Source organism: Lithobates pipiens, unplaced genomic scaffold (genome assembly GCF_037356315.1).
Source record: "Lithobates pipiens isolate NorthernLeopardFrog02 unplaced genomic scaffold, aLitPip1_a1.2 Scaffold_22, whole genome shotgun sequence".
In the NCBI taxonomy this organism is placed as follows: Eukaryota; Metazoa; Chordata; class Amphibia; order Anura; family Ranidae; genus Lithobates; species Lithobates pipiens.
This window is the reverse complement of record NW_027507784.1, coordinates 92,412,338-92,432,016: the sequence shown is the minus strand read 5'-3', so window position 1 is coordinate 92,432,016 and position 19,679 is coordinate 92,412,338. Positions and strand designations below refer to the sequence as shown.

General features: G+C 42.3%; 1 protein-coding gene and 1 non-coding gene across 3 annotated transcripts in view; both read right to left on the bottom strand.

Annotated features, from left to right (window-relative positions):
- LRP2 (LDL receptor related protein 2) overlaps positions 1–19,679 on the bottom strand; it is a 348,324-nt gene that overhangs the window by 274,966 nt on the left and 53,679 nt on the right. The window lies entirely within an intron of this gene.
- On the bottom strand, positions 9,049–9,212 carry LOC143925771 (U1 spliceosomal RNA). The gene has a single exon (XR_013262045.1). It is a non-coding gene; the product is annotated as a U1 spliceosomal RNA (small nuclear RNA).

The window sequence follows — 19,679 nt, the reverse complement described above, 5'->3', positions numbered from 1 at the left end:
TAAGCTGGAGTTTGGCTTCAGTTTGTTAGTGTAAGTAAATCTGCTAATACATTTAACACTACATATTTCTCAAGACCACCTGTATATTGTATTATTTTAAAGCTCTGCAATGGGATGGATTTACTAAAAGGCATATATTTGTAAAGAATACACAACCAGGCAATGGAAAAAATGCACTTCTGGAAGAATGGTCAAACATTCCCATAGACACACTCCTAAACATTGTGGACAGACTTCCCAGAAGAGTTGAAGCTGTTATATCTGCAAAGGGTGGGCCAACTTAGTATTGAATGCTACGGACTACGACTGGGATGCCATTAAAGATCATGTGCGTGTAAAGGCAGGTGTCCCAATACTTTTGGTAATATAGTGTATCTATCTAGTATCTGCTTATTTAAGTCAATTTAAACACAATCAGAATTCCTGGGCCCTGATGAAGGGAAAGCTGTTTGGCCTTGAAACAAGTTTTTTTTTTTTTACTATTAAAATCTTGGACTCTTGAATGATTATTTTGCACTCCCGTTGTACTGTACATGTGTGGATTCTCAATTCTGGGTGTTTCCCACTTTTTTAAGGGGTGTCCCCATCTTGTGGAGTGGAACTGAACTGTAGCCAGTGTACCCAGTGATAATTTGATGGACCCATTGAAAATTATTGGAATACAATAACTCTTGATGGACGGCTCAATTAATTTGAAAATAGAGCCGTCTATGGCCATCCTAAAGTCTAGTACGCACTAGAAGTTTTTTAAATTCAACCCAGCAGGCTGAACGAAAAAAAAACTGAAGAGCTAGGGAGGACCCGCTGTACTAACTATCCAATGTTAGTACAGTGATCTCCCCCGCTGAGCTATTGTGTTCTGACAGTGGGCAGTCCCCCCACCAGAACACACCGCTGATCGGCAGACCTTTTTCAGTAAAGCCCCTTCGACAGAAGTTGGATGTCAGACCGGCTGCCATACACACGGACTGAAAGTCGGTTCCGCCCGATATTCGGCCCATGTGTACAGCCCTTAAGTATTAATACTCTTCTTTTACAGGCTGGATTTTTTTAAAGGTACAGAGTCACCTTTCAGCTGAATTCCAGGTATGGATTATTTTATATAGTGACATTAGTTTATCTTGGATCAATGTAACTATACATATTCCATACCTGACATGGTCCCTGAATACAAGGCGTTCACTGATTGGACAAGATGGAGATTGTGACTTCTCCTCCCTGGCTCTCCACTTTGTCCAATCAGAGAACACTTTGAATTTATTGACAAAAAATACAGGGTGTTCTGTGAATGGAGCCCGTGCTGAGCAACGACCCCCTCTGTTCACTATGCAGCAGTGCAGCTGCATAACACAGGACCCAGAAGACAGTCAGGATCACAATAGTAGCAGTGATTACTATTTACTACAGTAGTTCTTGCATGGCAGTCCCATAGCTATGGCATATGCATACTTACATACTGGTCCAAACCAGAACAATGTAACTATGCAACCTAGTGAAGTGACTGGTCTTAGATGATACACAGAGATGAAACAAATCCTCTTAAACAAGTTGTACCTGTTTATCTGCTGTCTTCTCTTCTCTACCTGTTCAAGGTAAAGAATTGCTAAAGCTTTACTGAGCTGTCAGAAAAAAAGGGGCGGAGAGATAAAGGTGGTTATTTAAAAAAAAAAGGCAAATCCACTTTGCACTGCAAGTGCACTTGGAAGTGCAGTCACTCTAAATCTAAGGGGTAGATCTGAAATGAGGGGAAGCTCTGCTGATTTTATCAACCAATCATGCGCAAGCTAAAATGCTGTATTTTATTTTGCTTGCATGTCTCCCTCGGATCTACAGTGACTTCACTTTCAAGTGCACTTGTAGTGCAAAGTGAATTTGCCTTTAGTAAATAACCCCCAAAGTTTTACTTTGCAGAGCTCCACGAGGAGAGCTCTGACAACCGATTGGAGGAAAGAGACACACCCCCATTCACACAGCTCATAGAGACAGAGCTGAGGCTGTCAATGAGATGGAGGTCCCTTCCCTGTCATCAATTTTCTCTTGGTGTCAGGAAAACTTGTCAGAAGTGACTTATGAAGCAGCAGACAGAAATTACACTTAGGGGGTTATTTACAAAAGGCAAATCCATTTTTCACTGCAAGTGCACTTGGAAGAGCAGTCGCTGTAAATCTGAGATCTGAGAGGTAGATCTGAAATGAGGGGAAGCTCTGCTGATTTTATCATCCAATCATGTGCAAACTAAAATGTTTTTTTTTTTTTCCTCGCATGTCCCCTTCAGATCTACAGCAACTACACTTGAAAGTGCACTTGGAAGTACAGTCGCTGTAAATATGAGGGGTGCACTTTCAAGTGCACTTGTAGTGCAAAGTGGATTTGCCATTAGTAAATAACCCCCATAATGCTCTGAATTGAGACAAGTACACACTATAGAGGGATATGCTTTGTTCATATTTCATGTCTGAGGTTTAGAACCACTTTAAACCCAATACCAAAAATGTAATATTTTGCAGCTTACCAATCATTAGATTTGATGGCTGCATTTGTTTTCTCTTTAGGCTTTTTCCCTGTTTGCACCTGGTGATCTAGTCAGTAACACACCTCCTGTATTAAAGTGCCCCCCACTCTGGATAAAGGAGCACAGGAGGCACCTTTGGACAGCAGCATTGTCAGTCTGGGGGGCGGAGAGTGTTTGATTTACTAGCAGATTTTGATACACTAACAAATTGAAGTCAAACGCCAGCTCACACTTTATAAGCAGTTACAGCAAACAATTTATTTTTCCTTTTGGGATAAACGTTTTACAACATAAATAACAGCTGACCACTGTAAGCATCCCTGACAATGGTAAATGGTTTGTCTAAACCCTCCAATGGCTACAATGGCTACATTTACCATCTACCAGATGAAAATAAACGAAAGAAATCCTAAATAAAAGAAAATGAATGCAGCCATCACATTTAATAATTAGTAAGCTGTAATATAATAAATGTATATTTTTGTGTTTTATACCATTTTAAAGTGGTTGTAAACCCTTTTGTGTGACATTTACCTATAGGTAAGCCTAGAATAAGGCTTACCTATAGTCTCCTAAACATGTGGCCTTTAGGAGATATTCACTTTTAGTGTGCCAATGTCATCATCACCTCACGCGCTGTGAAGAACCGGACCACTGTGCCGTTTCTTCCCCCAGCATGTGCCATGACTGATGGTTCCTGCGCGTATGCGTGGGAGTGACGTCACGTGGCTCTGGCCAGTCACAGAGTCTGCAGCCCCGGAAGGAAGAGGGGCGAAGATGTACGCGGCCTGCACAAGGGGCAGTGCAGGCTTCATTAGCAGGTAAGTGCCATGCGGGGAGCAAAAGAGGAAGTACAACCCATCGGGGTTTACTTCCTCTTTAACCACTTCGCATCCCGCCCATGTACATATGACGTCCGCAGGAGGGATCTCCTATCTCCCATATGACGTACTGGGCTTCCCAGCCATCTGGGGGCGCGCGCGAGAGCCGATGCGCGTGCCCGGTGGCCGTAATGTCCGCAGGGCACCCTTGATTGCCCGTTAACCGAGCAGGACCGTAGATCTGTGTGTAGAAATACACAGATCCATGTCCTGTCAGGTGAGAGGAGACCGATCATGTGTTCCCAGTACAGAGGAACGCTGATCAGTCTCCTACTCTTGTAAGTCCCCGCCTCCTACGGTTAGAATCACTCCCTAGGTAACACAGTTAACTCCTTCACTGCCAGTGACATTTATACAGTATTCAATGCACTGATCACTGTATAAATGGGAATGGTCCCAAAATGGTGTCAAAAGTGTCCGATGTGTCCGTCGCAATGTCACAGTCAGGATAAAAATCGCAGATCGCTGCAATTACTAGTAAAAAAAATATAATAATAAAAATGCCATAAAACTATCCTCTATTTTGTAGACACTATAACTTTTGCGCAAACCAATAAATATACGCTTATTGCGATTTTCTTTTACCAAAAATATGTGGAAGAATACATATCAGCTTTCGTTAAAAAAAAAAAAAATTTGGATAGTTATTAAAGCAAAAAAGTAAAAAATATTGTTTTTTTTTTTTTAACTTGTCGCTCTTCTTTTGTTTATAGCACAAAAAATAAAAAACACAGAGATGATCAAATACAACCAAAAGAAAGCTGGGGAATTTTGTGGGGATTTGTGGGGAAAAAAAATGATAAAACTTTACTATGGGTACAGTAAAGCACGACCGCGCAATTGTCATTCAAAGTGCGACAGCGCTGAAAACTGAAAATTGGCTTGGGTAGGAAGGGGGTGAAAATGCCCTATATTGAAGTGGTTAAAGACAACACAAAGTCTAACCACCCTCTCTTAGTCTTAGTTTACACTCAGGGGTGGACTGACCATTGGGCCACTCAGGCACTGCCCGAGGGCCCCGTGCCACTAGGGGGCCCCATCAGGGTTGCCAGCCTCAGTAAAACCAGGGAAAGTACGTAAAAATATGTGTTTTTTTTACATCTGTCTCTGAAATGTCCCTTACCAACATCCTTTTGGTCTAAAAATCCTTAGATTATAGCTGCCCCACCTCTCCAGTACCTTCTCAGCCAATAGAAACATGTCTGTGTATACTGTGTGATTGTATACTGTGTGTGTGTGTTTGTGTATACTGTGTGGCCCCATAATGTCTGATTGCCTGGGGGCCCCATAATCTTCTATTGCCCGGGGGCACCATGAGTTGTCAGTCCGCCCCTGTTTACACTTGTGAAGAAGTGAGAGTCTGGCACCAAAGTATCCTGAGTTTCTCCATCAAAACATAAAAAGTAATCAATTCTGAGTAAAAAATGTCTTGTTTGTGTCACCCACTTAACTACTACTGTACCCGAGCCACCCGCATCAAATCATTGTCTGCAGCTATTACATTTTGTACCACCATCCCCTCCCTTTAGAATGTAAGCGCTACGAGAGCAGGGCCCTCCTGTACCTTTTGTATTGTACTGTAATTGTGTTGTCCCCCCTATACATTGTAAAGCGCTGCGTAAACTGTCGCTATATAAATCGCGTATTATAATAATAATATTAAATGATTGTTTAGTTTACACTTGTCCCTGGGGGTAGTCAAAGGAGTTGAGTCACATTTTTACCACCTCCCTAAGCTGAAAAGGCAGCCATATGGGAGTATATACAGTATATGCTGCTGCAAAAATGACCCCCTCCGCTGCGTTCGGTGCAGCCCACTGAACGCAACCCATACATGTGAACACACACGGTTGCAGCGCAGCAGTTTAGACTTTTAGGGGTTAAAAGAGACCACAAGGAGGAGGTATAACGCTAATGTAAACAAACCCCTTGCAGCGCTAGTTAAGACTTTGTCGACTTTTCACAGATTCAAAATCTGCATGCGGCATACAGAGTGACACAAAATGCCGCATTCCATTACCTGAGTGAGCCCGGCTCAGGACGCAGTGCCATGTGAGTGTAATATTGTAAACAGCCTCACACTTGAGATTAGCAGATGAATGAAGGATCTGGGGGAAGGGTGACATGAAACCAAATAATAAGATCAAATCAGCTTTTTGTGCCAGGTTTACCTTTTCAAAGGAAATCCCGGAAGTACTTATTTCAGATTTATCTGATGACTGAATAGGCCGCACTGTGATTTAAAGTGGAAGTAAACCCTCCTATCGTTTTCAGCCAAGGATGCTGCCATCTTGGCCTCTGTTTCATCTACAACTGCCATGATGCTGCACATGTGATCAGCTATGACACCAGCCATTGGATGGTTGAGAGAACAACCAATGGGAGTGTTACATTCCCAGCATGTGCCGGAAATGTAACGTTTTTTTGAAACTGTTAAATGGATGAGTTTACTTCCACTTTAAAGCTGGACTCCAGATCAGTTAGGATCTGAATGGCATAGCTATACTGGACCAGCCTGCCCACATAACAACACTAGTGACTGGCTGCCTGAGCACCAAGTGCCTCCAAACATGGAAATACCCGTTTTTAGTTGCAAAAGGGAACATGTGCGTGATAACAGCAGGCAACTGAGGTTCCTAAGAATGGAGGCAGGGATAATAGCAGAGCACGGAGCACGCTGTGGTGAATGGTGGGTTTGGCAAAATTGCGCTACCAGTGGGAGGGTCTTAAAACCTACATAAAGACTGTAGGCGTATGGAATGTATGCAGTGGAGGGGTCAGGTGTGTAATGTATAAAGTGTGGAGGTCAGGTGCATGTAACGTATATAGTTTAGGAGACATGATTACATACAATCCAGCTCACAGCACCACCTGCGATTCTTTTCAATCCATCCTCTATACATAGCACAGCAGTACCATCTATGTACATACATAAAAAATCCATACAACATACATTCACACACATACATGAAACACGTATGCATGTGTATGTGTATGCAGTGTGTTATACACTGCATACACATGCATACACACACATACAAAACCAAGCATTTACCTTCCTGGTAGCATTTTCAGTCCCCCATGTCCTTCTATCCTGATGGTGACTTTGTTCACAGTCCGAGCCCCAGCTCCTCCTCCTCATGTATCAGGCATAGCTCCTCCTCCCAGTCCTCTACCTCCCTCCTCTGAGTTCTCCACTGACAGCCGGTACTTGCAGGGCATAGCATGCGTGAATTACGTCACACATACTGCCCTTTGTTTACATCTCTGGAATAGAAATTCTGGAGATGTAAGCAATCAGATAATAACTCCATGGGAGCTAAATCTGGCCTAGTCAGAGCCTAGACTTAAAGCGGAGGTGCACCCTAAATAAAAACTAATTGGAAAAAAAAATGTTTTTTTACTGCCCAGAAATGGCTGTTGCTAGGCAGATTGTCCTAATCTGCCACTTCCTACTCCACAGTGATCTTCGTTCTTCTCCTCCTCGCGTTGTCTTCTGGGGAATAGGCCGCACTGTGTTCTGGGAACTGTGTGTGTCCCAGAACACAGCCGGCCATTCACAAAGCACCGCGCAACTCGCGCATGCACAGTGGGAAACGGGCAGTGAACCCGCAAGGCTCCACTGCCTGTTTCCCTTAGTTCGAATGGTGGCGCTGGGACCCGATCCGCTGGACGGATCGGCCTCGGGAGGCCGACATCGCGGGGCACCCTGGATAGGTAAGTGTGTTTATTAAAAGTCAGCAGCTACAGTGTTTGTAGCTGATAACATTAAAAAAAAAAATCAGCTGGACCTCCGCTTTAAACCCCACTGAAAATCTGTGGAATGACTTGAGGACTGCAATCCACAAATGGTCACCATCGAACTGAAGTTGAAAATTTCTGCAAAGATGTGCAGATCTAGATGTGAAAAGTTAGTAGAGACATATCCTAACAGACTAAAGGCTGTAATTAAAGCAAAAGGTGGTTCAACAAAATACTGACATGGGGGGGTCCTTTTTCCAACTCAGTAATTCTATTTTTGATTTTGATTTTTTTTTCTGACATGTTGATGTTATATCTTTCACCTGGATGTTATAAGTTGCAGCTGGACACAAAAGCTGTGTCTGACTTCATTTTAGGCTTCAAAGCAACAAAATGTGATTGTTTTAAAGAGGGGTGATTCTTTTCTATACCCACTGTATACCCTGGCAGGCAGATAATCTATAACTAAGACCCCTTTCACACTGGGTCCACAGCCGCATTAGCGCTAAAGCGGCACTTATTTTAGCAGCGCTTTAGCGCTATTTAAGCAGCGCTTTTTGCCCGCTAGTGAGGGCTTCTAACCCCAAAGAAGGGGTTAAAAACTCCCGTGTTGCATGCCCATTCATTCCAATGGGCAGGTTGTTTTAGGAGCGCTAAATATAGCGCTCCCAAACCCTCCCAAAGATGCTACTTGCAGGAATTTTCGGAATGTACCGCAAGCAGACCGCCGCAGTGTGAAAAGTCGCAGCGGAATGAATGGGAAACGGTTTTCAGGCACCTAGCAGAGGCTATTTCTACCGCTAAAGCGCATGAAAACCGCCAAGGTATGAAAGGGGTCTAATGGGAAAAACTTTTTTTTTTAGTTTTGTATAGAGTGGAGAGTGATTAGAACACCTGTCAGCTTTTATTGCAGTCTGTGTCTCAGTTAGAAAGATTCACCCTCTCTCTTTGTCCTGCTTAGGCCCCTTTCACACTGGGGCGGGAGCGGTGTCGGCGGTAAAGCGGCGCTAGTGGCCGAAAAAGGGTTAAAACCGCCCTCAAAGAGCCGCTCCAGCGCTGTATAGACGCGCTGCCCCATTGATTTCAATGGGTAGAAGCGGTTAAGGAGCGGTGACAAGAAGCAAAGGGAAATCTCCCTGGGACACAGTTGAAAACAAATGACCCTGAAAAGTGTTATAACCCTCGTACTCTATCCAATAAAAAAAAAAAGTTTTGCCTTTAGTTCTACTTCAAATAAACCTGAAAAGAATACAACCTGAGCATTTATTTCATAAATATGCATAGGCATGTAAGGGAGTTTTCCATGTGCCTGACATAAAGATAATTTTTAAAATCTACCAATATGATTTAAAGTAGAACCAAACCCTTGGAAAAAATTGTATTTTGTGTACTTTGTCATAAAGTATACTGCCTTTTGTGCCAGCACATTTTTTTTAACAGATAGGGCTGTGCACACCTCAGCAGTTATGGCAGCTTCTGGTAAAGGAGAATGGGTTATACAGTGCCTTGAAAAAGTATTCATACCCCTTGAAATTTTACATATTTTGTCATGTTACAAATAAAAATGTAAATGTATTTTATTGAGATTTTATGTGATAGACCAACAAAAAGTGGCACATAATTGTAAAGTGGAAGGAAAATGATAAATGGTTTTAAATTTTTACATTTGTATGGCGCCCCCCGGAGTCAATACTTTGTAGAACCACCTGCAATTACAGCTGCAAGTCTTTTTGAGGATGTCTCTACCAGCTTTGCACATCTAGAGAGGGAAATCTTTACCCATTCTTCTTTGTAAAATAGCTCAAGCTCTGTCAGATTGGATGGAGAGCGTCTGTGAACAGCAATTTTCAAGTCTTGCCACAGATTCTCAATTGGATTTAGGTCTGGACTTTTTTTCCTCTTTTTTTTTTGTTTTAGGGGAAAGCATGAACGCAGTCCCCCACTACCACAAATTATGCAGTCGAGTTTCTTGCATTTGAGGAAATCGCAGAGGTCAGCACAGCCGGAGTGCAATGGCCGAGCCTCGCCCTGGGAGAACCACCTTCGTGATCATGTTGTCTCCCCTGCCAGGTAAGTATTTAGGTCTGGACTTTGACTGGGCCATGGGACTAGAGGACAAATTCAAATTTCATAACCTAAACTTTAGATATAATAAAAACTATTAGTCTTTAATATGTGGTATGAATGGTCGCGGCCCTTTATTATTGATATGATGATATATATAACCAATAACAATAACCAATAAAATTACATTGACGATATTACATTTATAATCACACATGGATTATAAATACCAATGGTTCAGCTTTGAAAGCTCGAACCAACCAAACAATGACAAACACTATCCCCCATGACAAAATGGGGATATTTGATTAATAGAAAGGAGGGGAAAAGGACTGCAACATATTGGGGGGGGGGGGGGGGGTGCCTTTTTCTTCTGCTGCAACCATTGTTCTGATGAAATTCGTTGGTAAAAATCCTTTTATAACCTCCTGTTTGTTCTTATAGGTTAGTTGGATCGCCTGATTTTACTGAAGAATATTCTAGAAATTTGAAATCAGCTAACATATAAGTAGCCAATTAATTTGCAGGAATACAATTTAGATTTTTACTGGGAAAAAAATGTTGTCCCTGTTCCCATATGTATTTTGGTTGTAACATGACAAAATGTGGAACATTTCAAGGAGTATGAATACTTTTTCAAGGCACGGTATGGCCCATTTTCCTTTACTAGAAGCTGTCTGCCATAGCTGCTGAGGTGTGCGTTTCAAGGCACCGTAGCTGTGACTGCACAGCTCTCAGATCTGAGGTCTGTCAAAGCTGAAAGGATGTTCTGGAAAGACTTGCTGACTCTCATTGCAATGTGACAGGCTGAATATGTGGGGGCCGTCAGGTGCTTAGGATGGCACACTGCATTATCAGTGTTGTCACATTGTAACAGGAAGTACCCTTGTTGGCATGATCACCTGGTTAAATAGGATAGAAAGGCAACAACAACAAAAAAGACTGAACCGGTTCTTTACAAGTTTTCACCTACTAAGTTACATTGTTTGCCTTTACATACACTTTTGACAGCAAACGTGAAGAATATAAAATGTTTCAGTTTAGAAAAGATATGAAAAGTATTTTGAGTAAATATTCCTCAAAATGTCTCCAGATAAGCCTCTCCAGAAAAGGACATCCTGTGCAGCACCTAGGACAGCAGCAGCTTGTATTGATTTATTAGTGGATGCTGCAATCATATTTCTATGACAACAAACACTCCTTCCTCACATTAATATCTACACTGAATTGATTACAGGCCAACTCCTGCCAAAACATTTTTTGTTCAAAAAATATACTTTATTTTATATAAAATATATAAAAAAACAAAATATCGAATCGGGGTACATTCAACCTTGTACTGCGACACAGTGCATGTATACACTATATACAGTAGAAATCACAAAATAAATACATTTACCCTGCGGTATTATGCCTAAAGCTTTGTGCGGAGCAAACTTCCTCAAACCATCACCTCATGCATGATGCCACTTTCCCCTGAAAGGCATTGACCAAGACACATTATTGAACTTGCAATGCAATGGCTGACATGCAGTGCCCAAGTTGAACTCCTGCCCCACACATCCTGCATGGCACTTCTACTAAATCAAGGCATGCATCATTCTAAACATTTCAAAAACAATTAAAAAAGCAACGGGTGTGATGGAAGGGTGGGAGTTAAAAAGAGTTCACAGGCCCGAATCTTTATTGAGAGGACAAAGACACACAAGGGAGAGTGGAGGAAGGGGAAATCTTCAGACACCCTCTTCCACATTGAAGTCCATCAAGTTATAGTCTCTGAGCAGACTGCGAACCAGACTGTGACAGTCCTCAATGGACATCCTCTCCCACTGGTGGATGAGGCGCTTTTTGGCACACCATAAAGCGTCCTTAAAGTGATTGTAAACCTTTAATTTTTGTCTTCATTAAAATAATGCACAGGTTTTTTCAGAGCGTGACCTGCATCCTCCTCTTCTCGTGGCCCATGCCGGCATTCCCACCTGTCAGTGCCCACAAAGCCTGCTATGGGGGCACCCGTGTCTAGCCACTGCTCTGTGTGTTTGGCACCATCCCCTCCTACTCCTGATTGGCTCACTGGCTGTGATTGACAGCAGCGGGAGCTATTGGCTGCCAATAGCCAATGAAGAGTACGAGTCCCCAGAGAGGCAAGGCTCTCATGGACATCTCTGGATCGAGAGGGGGCTCGGGTAACTATTATGAGGGGCTGCTGCACACAGGTTTTTTACCTTCATGCATAGAACACATGAAGGTAGAAAACCTTGTGCCTTTACAATCACTTTAAAGCAACACATCACCCGACAGGAGCCATCAATGTCCTCCTGAGAAAAAGTCCCACAGGCTAGTCTGTTCAGCACACCAAAGTGTGTGATGTTTGTCTGTGGCACCAAGTCCTTGAGCTCTGGTTCCAAGGTCTTAAACAGGTCCCGTGCCAGGGAGCACTCTCAGAAAATGCACAGTGCAGTTTTTCCCCTAAATTTGAAGAGATTTCTGCTCACTTCCTGTTGTGTCTCCTGGATAGGAAATTAAGGGAATCCCCCCAATGGGACATTGCTGGTTAAAAAAAAGAAACTTAAATGATTCTCTACAGATCTAACACTAAAACATTTAGGCTCCAGATATTATTATAGACATGTATGTAGAGCTGACAATTTACTTATTGTGCATTCGCATCAGCCCCTGCCCTAAAGGAGCTTTAATTTTAAGATCTGTATATCACATGCTCACACTAGGGCTAATTTAGACAGGAGCCATTTACCTGACCAGCATGTCCTTAGAGTGTGGGAAGGATCCCAGGTGAGCACAGGTAGACCATGCAAACTCTGTGCAGATCATGTCCTGGCCCGTATTTGAAATGAGGACCCCGGAGAGCCCAACCACTAAGTACGATATGTACATTATCGTTTTTCTTGCCCCATGCTGAAACTGTCTGTTAGTAGTGTGCTGGCTGGTCTCTGTTGTATTGCAGCCATGGGGTATAGGGTGCCTTGCACTGTTAAAGACAATGGGGGTTGATTTACTGGCAAAAGACTGTGCACTGTATAAGCCCTTGTACACACGGTCGTACATTCCGATGGCAAATGTCCGATCGGACCGTGTTGTCGGAGAATCCGACTGTGTGTTGGTTCCATCGGACTGTTTCCGTCGGAATATCCGACGGACAAAGTTGTAGAGCTGGGCTATAAAACTTTCCGACAACATGATCCGATCGGACTTTGTCCGATTGTGTGTAGAGAATTCCGATTGGAAAAAGTACCACGCATGCTCAGAACGTAGTCCCGTCGTAATGAAATAACGTCATCACGTTATGAACGATCGGATTTTCCGACAACTTTGTCCGACCGTGTGTATGCAACACAAGTTTCGGACAAAATCCGTCGGACAAAATCCGATGGATTTTGTTGTCGGAATGTCTGACTGTGTGTACAAGGGCTAAAGTGCAGTTGCATCTTGCAAGTGCAGTTGCGCCAGAGCTTAGTAAATGAGGTAAAGCTTCACTTTGCAAAGAATACTCAATCACGTGCAATGAAAATAAAAATAAAAAAAACAGCATATTTGTTTGTACATGATTGGATGATGGAAAGTGCAGAAAAACACAGATCACCACACATGGTGTGAATGAGAAGAAAAGATGAACTTTTATAATGGAAACCAATGTACATGAGGATGGTTTTATCTTGTTTTAATTGGTTTGATGCACATACTACTTTCACTGGTTACTACTGTTATCTACATGCCTTGGCTGGACTGTCTTTTCTTCTCTGTGAAGGAATGCGTCTTAAAATAACACATAATTTTCACTCCAAATCACTTGGAGAAGACTGCTAGACAATAGTTATGGCTAAACAATAGTGCTTCGGTGTTATGCTGGAAATGAGAATGCTGATTGGGCAGTAGACCAGAAATAAGTTACAAAATCTTTTATAGCACAAGATTATCAGGTCAAAAGTTCCCTGTCCATAATGACCGGCGCAAACAATGTTACACTCATAAGTGTGGATAATTAATATCAATAGGTTAATATAATCTACGGAAATGAGACACAAATTGCGGCCATGCACATTGCTGTAAAACTAATCATTTAGAGTGCTTAATTGACCTGTTAATTTGAACTAATTAAAACTAATATGGTAGGTGATGAAAGTAATAGTCCTATGGAGATTTAAAACAGTTACATGAATCCTCTGTACAGACATAGAATATCAACCCCAACCTGATCAGTTGAACTCAAACTGAGCTCCAGGAAGGTATTAAAGACTATTGAGATATGTAGTCATTAGAAAACCATTTATACTATTGCATTGTAGTAACATGCACATTCCTGCAATATACGCTAACACACATTACATGCGTTGGTACAATGCAGTGCCATTACATTTGAATGGCACTCCTTGCCAATTAATGTGTGTTGCAGTGCAGAACAATGAAGTAACATGCATTGCAGTTCACTGCCAAAGAAGTTGCATGCATGATTTGTGGTCCGTTGAGCAGTCCATTCAAAAGAATTGATTACCCTAAGCCCTTGTACACACGGTCGGACATTCCAACAACAAAATCCGTCGGATTTTGTCCGAAACTTGTGTTGCATACACACGTTCGGACAAAGTTGTCGGAAAATCCGATCGTATGTAACGTGGCAACGTTATTTCGTTAGGATGGGACTACGTTCAGGCTAGTAGCCAATAGCTTTGGTCTAGGAATTTTATCTGAGCATTCGTGGCACTTTGTCCGATCGGAATTCTCTACACATAATTGGACAAAGTCCGATCGGATCATGTTGTCAGAAAGTTTTAAAGCGCAGCTCTAATCCCTTGTACACACGGTCGGAGAATCCATCGGAATGTGTCCTATCGGACCGTGTCGTTGGATAATCCGACTGTGTGTGGTATGCATCGGACTGATTCCATCGGAATATCCGTCGGACCCAATTTTACAACATGTTGGAAATATTTCCCGACCAACTGGGCCAATCGGACATACTTCGATCATGTGTAGAGAATTTTGATCGGACCAAGTGCCACGCATGCTCAGATCAAATTCCTACATCAAAGCTATTGGCTACTAGCCTGAATGTAGTCCCATCATAACGAAATTACGTCATCACGTTCTTAAAAGATCCGATTTTTTCGCCAACTTTGTCCGACTGTGTGTATGCAACAGTTTCGGACAAGATCCGACTGACAAAATCCGACGGGCAATATCCGACGGATTTGGTTGTGGAAATTTCCGACCGTGTGTACAGGGGCTAAAACTTTGTCCATCAGATACTCCGACGGAAACAGTCCGATGGAGCCCACACACAGTCGGATTATCCGACAACATGGTCCGATCGGACATTTTTCGACGGAATGTCCGACCGTGTGTACAAGGCTAAGACAACACACGTTACTGTACAACACACGCAATGGAGATCACCAGGCTGGTGTGAATGGAGTATGAAGTACGTGTAAGTCCTGACTTGAAACTAATTAATTTACTAAAGCCGCCTTTCTCAACCTTCTAAACACAGAGGAACCCTTGAGATAACTTTTTGGTTTCAGGAAACCCCTGCCAAAAATTACTATATCTACAAATATATATCTGAAACATGTGATGTTCAAAGAGACAAATGCTCCTTACACTTGTGATCATTGGGAATAATGACCCTTTTGCAGAGAGTTAAAAAGATCATTGATGTCAGTGGGAACTTATGTGAGTGGTAGAAATTGCTCATTGCTCAAAGAAACCCTAGCAACCTCTGAAGGAACCCTAGTTGAGAAACCTTATACTAAAGCATTGTGATTTATAGACTACTGCCACATTCTTTTTTCTTTAAAAAAAACTAGAATTTTCCCCTTCTTTTCATTGTTTGTTGCATCTCAGTGCTACTAATCTCTTGCAAACTCTCTGCAATCACTCCCTAATCGCATACGATCACATAAACATGAGCTGCATGTCAATCCTCAGGACGGGTATTCATTGGTAACAATAGCAGAATATGATTGTGCAATGAACATCAGGACATTGGTTTGTAGTTTCTATCAGTAGTACATTTTAAGGGGTGACAACATAGAATAGCAATTGGGAGACATGGACAGACCATTGTTACCCCAACAGATGTCTGCGCAAGGACCTTTGTGGTAGGATTACCAGATATTATCTATTGCATTGTCTCTCAACCTAGGTGTCATCTGGGTTCTCCCAGGTTGCCGTGAGCACAAGACCCAGTTTGTCCTGGATCAGCAACATGAGTGGCCATGCTGTGGGTAGGCCAGCCACCTGCACCATAACAACCAATGACGCTCTAGGGCCAGGATGCATGGCCTCATTCCTTGCTATGGAGATGGTGGCCAGCTCATCTGCAGCATGGCAACACATGACTCCAAAGAGCATATAGGTTTGCCCCCCCAGCATTCAGGAGAAGACAGACTGACTCCTCCAGACCTCCTCCACCCAGTGTTACTTTTGACATTGAATTTCGATTTTGTTTTGGTCATAGTCTTTCGACTGAAGTTCTATTTTAGTTTTAGTCATATTTTAGTTCTCAGAATTGTTTTTGACGTACTCATATTTTAGTCGACTAAAATCTACAGTACATTTTAGTCGACTAGTTAAATTGTAATACATTATTTAAGCGCTTTTCTAGAATTTCCAAACTCATTCTATACTACTGGAGTAAAAATCTAATAACATGTTATTATTAATGGTATTAGGGTTTGAACATGCACCACAGACACATATTTAGTTGTTGTGATATATAACCAGTGCTAAAGTGATTCTAAAGCCAGACGTTTTTTTATCGTAATGCATAGAAAAAACCTTCAGTGCACAGCAGCCCCCCTCACACTTACCTGAGCCCCATCTCGATCCAGCAATGTCAACAAGTGCCTCTGTCTTCTGGGACTCTCCCTCCTGATTGGCTGAGACACAGCAACAGTGCCATTGGCTCCCGCTGCTGTCAATCAAAGTCAGTTATCCAATCAGGAGAGAGGGGGAGGGGCCAAACCGCGGCTCCATGTCTGACACTCAGAGCTGTGGCTTGGATGCCCCCATAGCAAGCTGCTTGCTGTGGAGGCACTCAGCAGGAGGGATGGGCCGAGAGAGCCGATGAGGGACCTGAGAAGAGGAGGCTCCAGGCTGTTCTGTGCAAAACTACTGCACAGGGCAGGTAAGTATAACATGATTGTTATTTTTAAAGAAAAAAAAAACAAGACTTTAGTATCATTTTAATTGTGATGTCAAGTTGCAATTAATTTTTGGCCCTAGTCTTTTGACTAAAATGCAATTTTAGTCATATTTTAGTCATCTGAATTGTTTTAATTTTAGTGATACTTTAGTCGATTATAATACTGTTAATTTAATCGGCGAGAAATGAACACTGCCTCCACCTCCTGCTCTCTGCAGCACTGCTGGAGCAAAAATGTAGGGTCTTTGTGTTAACAAGGGATTGTTTGATTGAGTGGCTTTGTGGTGGAGCACTGTGTGATGGGAAGGCTCTTTGGCGATGGGGGATCTCTGATTTTAAGGGGAGACTCTGTGAAGAGGGGAATTTAATCTGATGGAGGACTCGTGTATAGTGGGCCTCTGATGTGATATGGGGCCTCTAATGTGAAGGGATGATTATGACGTGAAGCGGGAGCTCTGATGTGATGGAAGTAACTCTGACATGATTGGGAACCTCTATTGTGAAGGGGGGACCTCTGATGTTAAAAGGGGCTGCACATGTGAAGTTCATTTCATCAAGGCAATTGAGTGCATTGTCCCAGGTTCAGGTTTCCCATTGATAGGTAGCATTTTATTACATGTTTAACATTTTAGACTGGGGTTCCTGGAGATTTTGCATACTTTGAAAGAGTACCACAACTGAAGATTGAGAAATGTTGATTTACTGAAAGCTGAAACAACGTTAAATGGTTAATGATTATATGAGATGTTAGTGCTTGGGTACAGATATACATTATATTTCTACACGTAACTACCCAAATCTGTCCTTATATTAACCTTCTTTCATCCCCTGCCCATTTTAGTATACGATGCAGAACATTATGACTACCAAACTTTGACACTGGTGACTTTACACCTTCTGAAGAATTGTAATTGCTAAAACCTTATAAATAATACAACAAATCTATTAATCATTAGCTAACTATCATAAGCTTTATCTGTAGACTAGTGAAACAAGATGGAGGAGTGCTAGAGTGAAAAACAAACTCCACTGTTATTCCCTTGGAAATCAGGAGGGATATTTTCATAAGAATAAAGGGTTGTCATTATGCAAACTGTGGTCTGGAATGACAAAGAGGAAATTGAGCCTTGTGTGTGTGAACAAACTGCAAGGGACCCCAAATGTTTATTATGCAAATTAGATATATCCTTGGTAAGGCAACTGAGGCTTTGGCCTTGGGGTGGCCATCCATGGATTTGTTGCTTGCAAGCAATGCTCCAATTCATGGACTGTTTGCCAGAATTGGATGAGGATTGGGTTCTATAGGGCTTCCCTGGGGATTATGGGGAGTGTTTGCAGCTAACGGAAGGACTCATAATCCCACACAAAGGCTTTCCGGTTTGTTTTGAATGTCTGTGAAAAGGAACTTACTTTTCTATCTACCAGGAATAAAAGGAATGAGTGTTTTGTCACATGTGAGACACCAGCCCAGATGGAGAAAAGATTGCAGCTTGTCCCAGTGGATCAATGTACTTTCCTTGGCCCTTTTGGGTTCCTGTAAGTGTGGGTACCTGTCCCTGTCTTGACATGACCAAGAACAAGCTGATATATCTCACTATCCTTGGTGACACATCTTTCTATCTATGGCTTAAAGCAGTGGTTCTCAACCTCAGTCCTAAGGTACCCCCAATGGGCCATGTTTTGGTAAATTTCCTTACATAAAATAGCTCTTATCAATACCATGTCATTGATATTGATTTAAAGCAGCTGTGCAAAGTAAAGGAAAACCTGAAAACACGGGGGTACTTAAAGGGGAACTTCTCTAATTTTTTCATATTTCCATCCATTAAATTCTCTGCCCTTGTTGTTTTAACTTTGGATAGTACAAATTTTTTTTTTCTGCCAGTAAATACCTTATACAGTCCACTTCTTGTTTCTCGTCTGGTAAAATGTCTAGGCTTATGACATCATGCACAGCTCTCTCTCTCTCTCTCACTCTGGTGAGAGTTTGCAAGGAAGGGAGAGGGGAGGGGAGTCATAAAAGGGCCAATGAGAGCTGCAGAGCTGGAGGTGTGCCTCTGTGTGACTGTGTAACTCCAGGAAGTGAACAGGTAGCAGCTTCAGCTGCCCACGGTTAAAATAGTTGTAGCCAGACTCAGTGGGGGGGAGATTTTTGCAGCATATTTGGCAAGTACAGACCCCAAAATAGGAGGATAAGAGCTGCTCTGAGCAATGCATTAATAAAATTAAAAATACTTTTTTTAATTAATTAAATTAAATTGAGTTTAGTAACACTTTTAATTAAGGTTTAAAGTTTACCTTATAGTGTTTGTAAACCTCAGTCATGAAATCTGAACAAAGCATATAATGTATATCTATAGTGTTTACTTATCTCTCTCCAAAGCTCTAAGTGTCATTTCTCTCTGTTGCTTTGTTCCTCTGTTATCAGCATGAATCACTTTTGAGAAGTTTTCCTGACACATGAGATAAAATTTGTGACGGGGAGGGAACTCAGGGCAGAGAGTGACTGTTCAGGACACAGCTCTGTATCCTTCCTTCACTCCTGTTTGCTGTGTGGAGGGGGCATGTGCCTTTCCTCCAATCAGCTCTCACACAGTGTAACCGCAGCTCTCCAACCCCTCCTCTGTGATACCGACAGAAGGAGAAGGAGGAGGATTTGTTTAATCTCTGAGGCCAGTCACTTCACTGGGTACATGAGAGGGTTTACAAAAAAGAAAGCTCAGAAAGAAGATGAAGGGAATGACAAGGACAAAATCCTGGAAATCAGAATTGCATTTGGTCAACCTGTGGACAGTTTCAGGACCAGATTTTGAAAAGCTTTGAATGTCCCTTTCCTAATACAGCTGGCAGCAAATGATGAAAGTAGTATGACCCTCATCACATGTTCATTTCTGCGGGCATAAACTCTGCAGCGTACAGTGCCCAAATTTGAATCACACAAATTATTAATCCACAGTGAGACTCCGCTGAGCACATTCTCTCTTAATGAGTGATTTATGCTTTATAAAACTCATTCAGACGTGAAGGGATGCTGAGCCAATCTGCCTTTCTTCTACAAGATTTCAGACCAGCAGCCTGTCCTTAAAAATCTCCCTTTTTCCCCTTACAATGTGAAGCAAATTGCACTGGGGTATAAAAACAAGGAATGAATTACGTCACCAAATGCAGTTAGTTTGCAGCGTCCAGGCGGCTGCCAGAATACACACTAAGGCTTCTATTCAGTATGCGGCTAAGCCCCTACTCTGTGCTTGAGTGCCACACAGCTCCATTCAAATGAATGAGATTAAATGCTGCCGACTACAGCGGCTACACAGCAGTT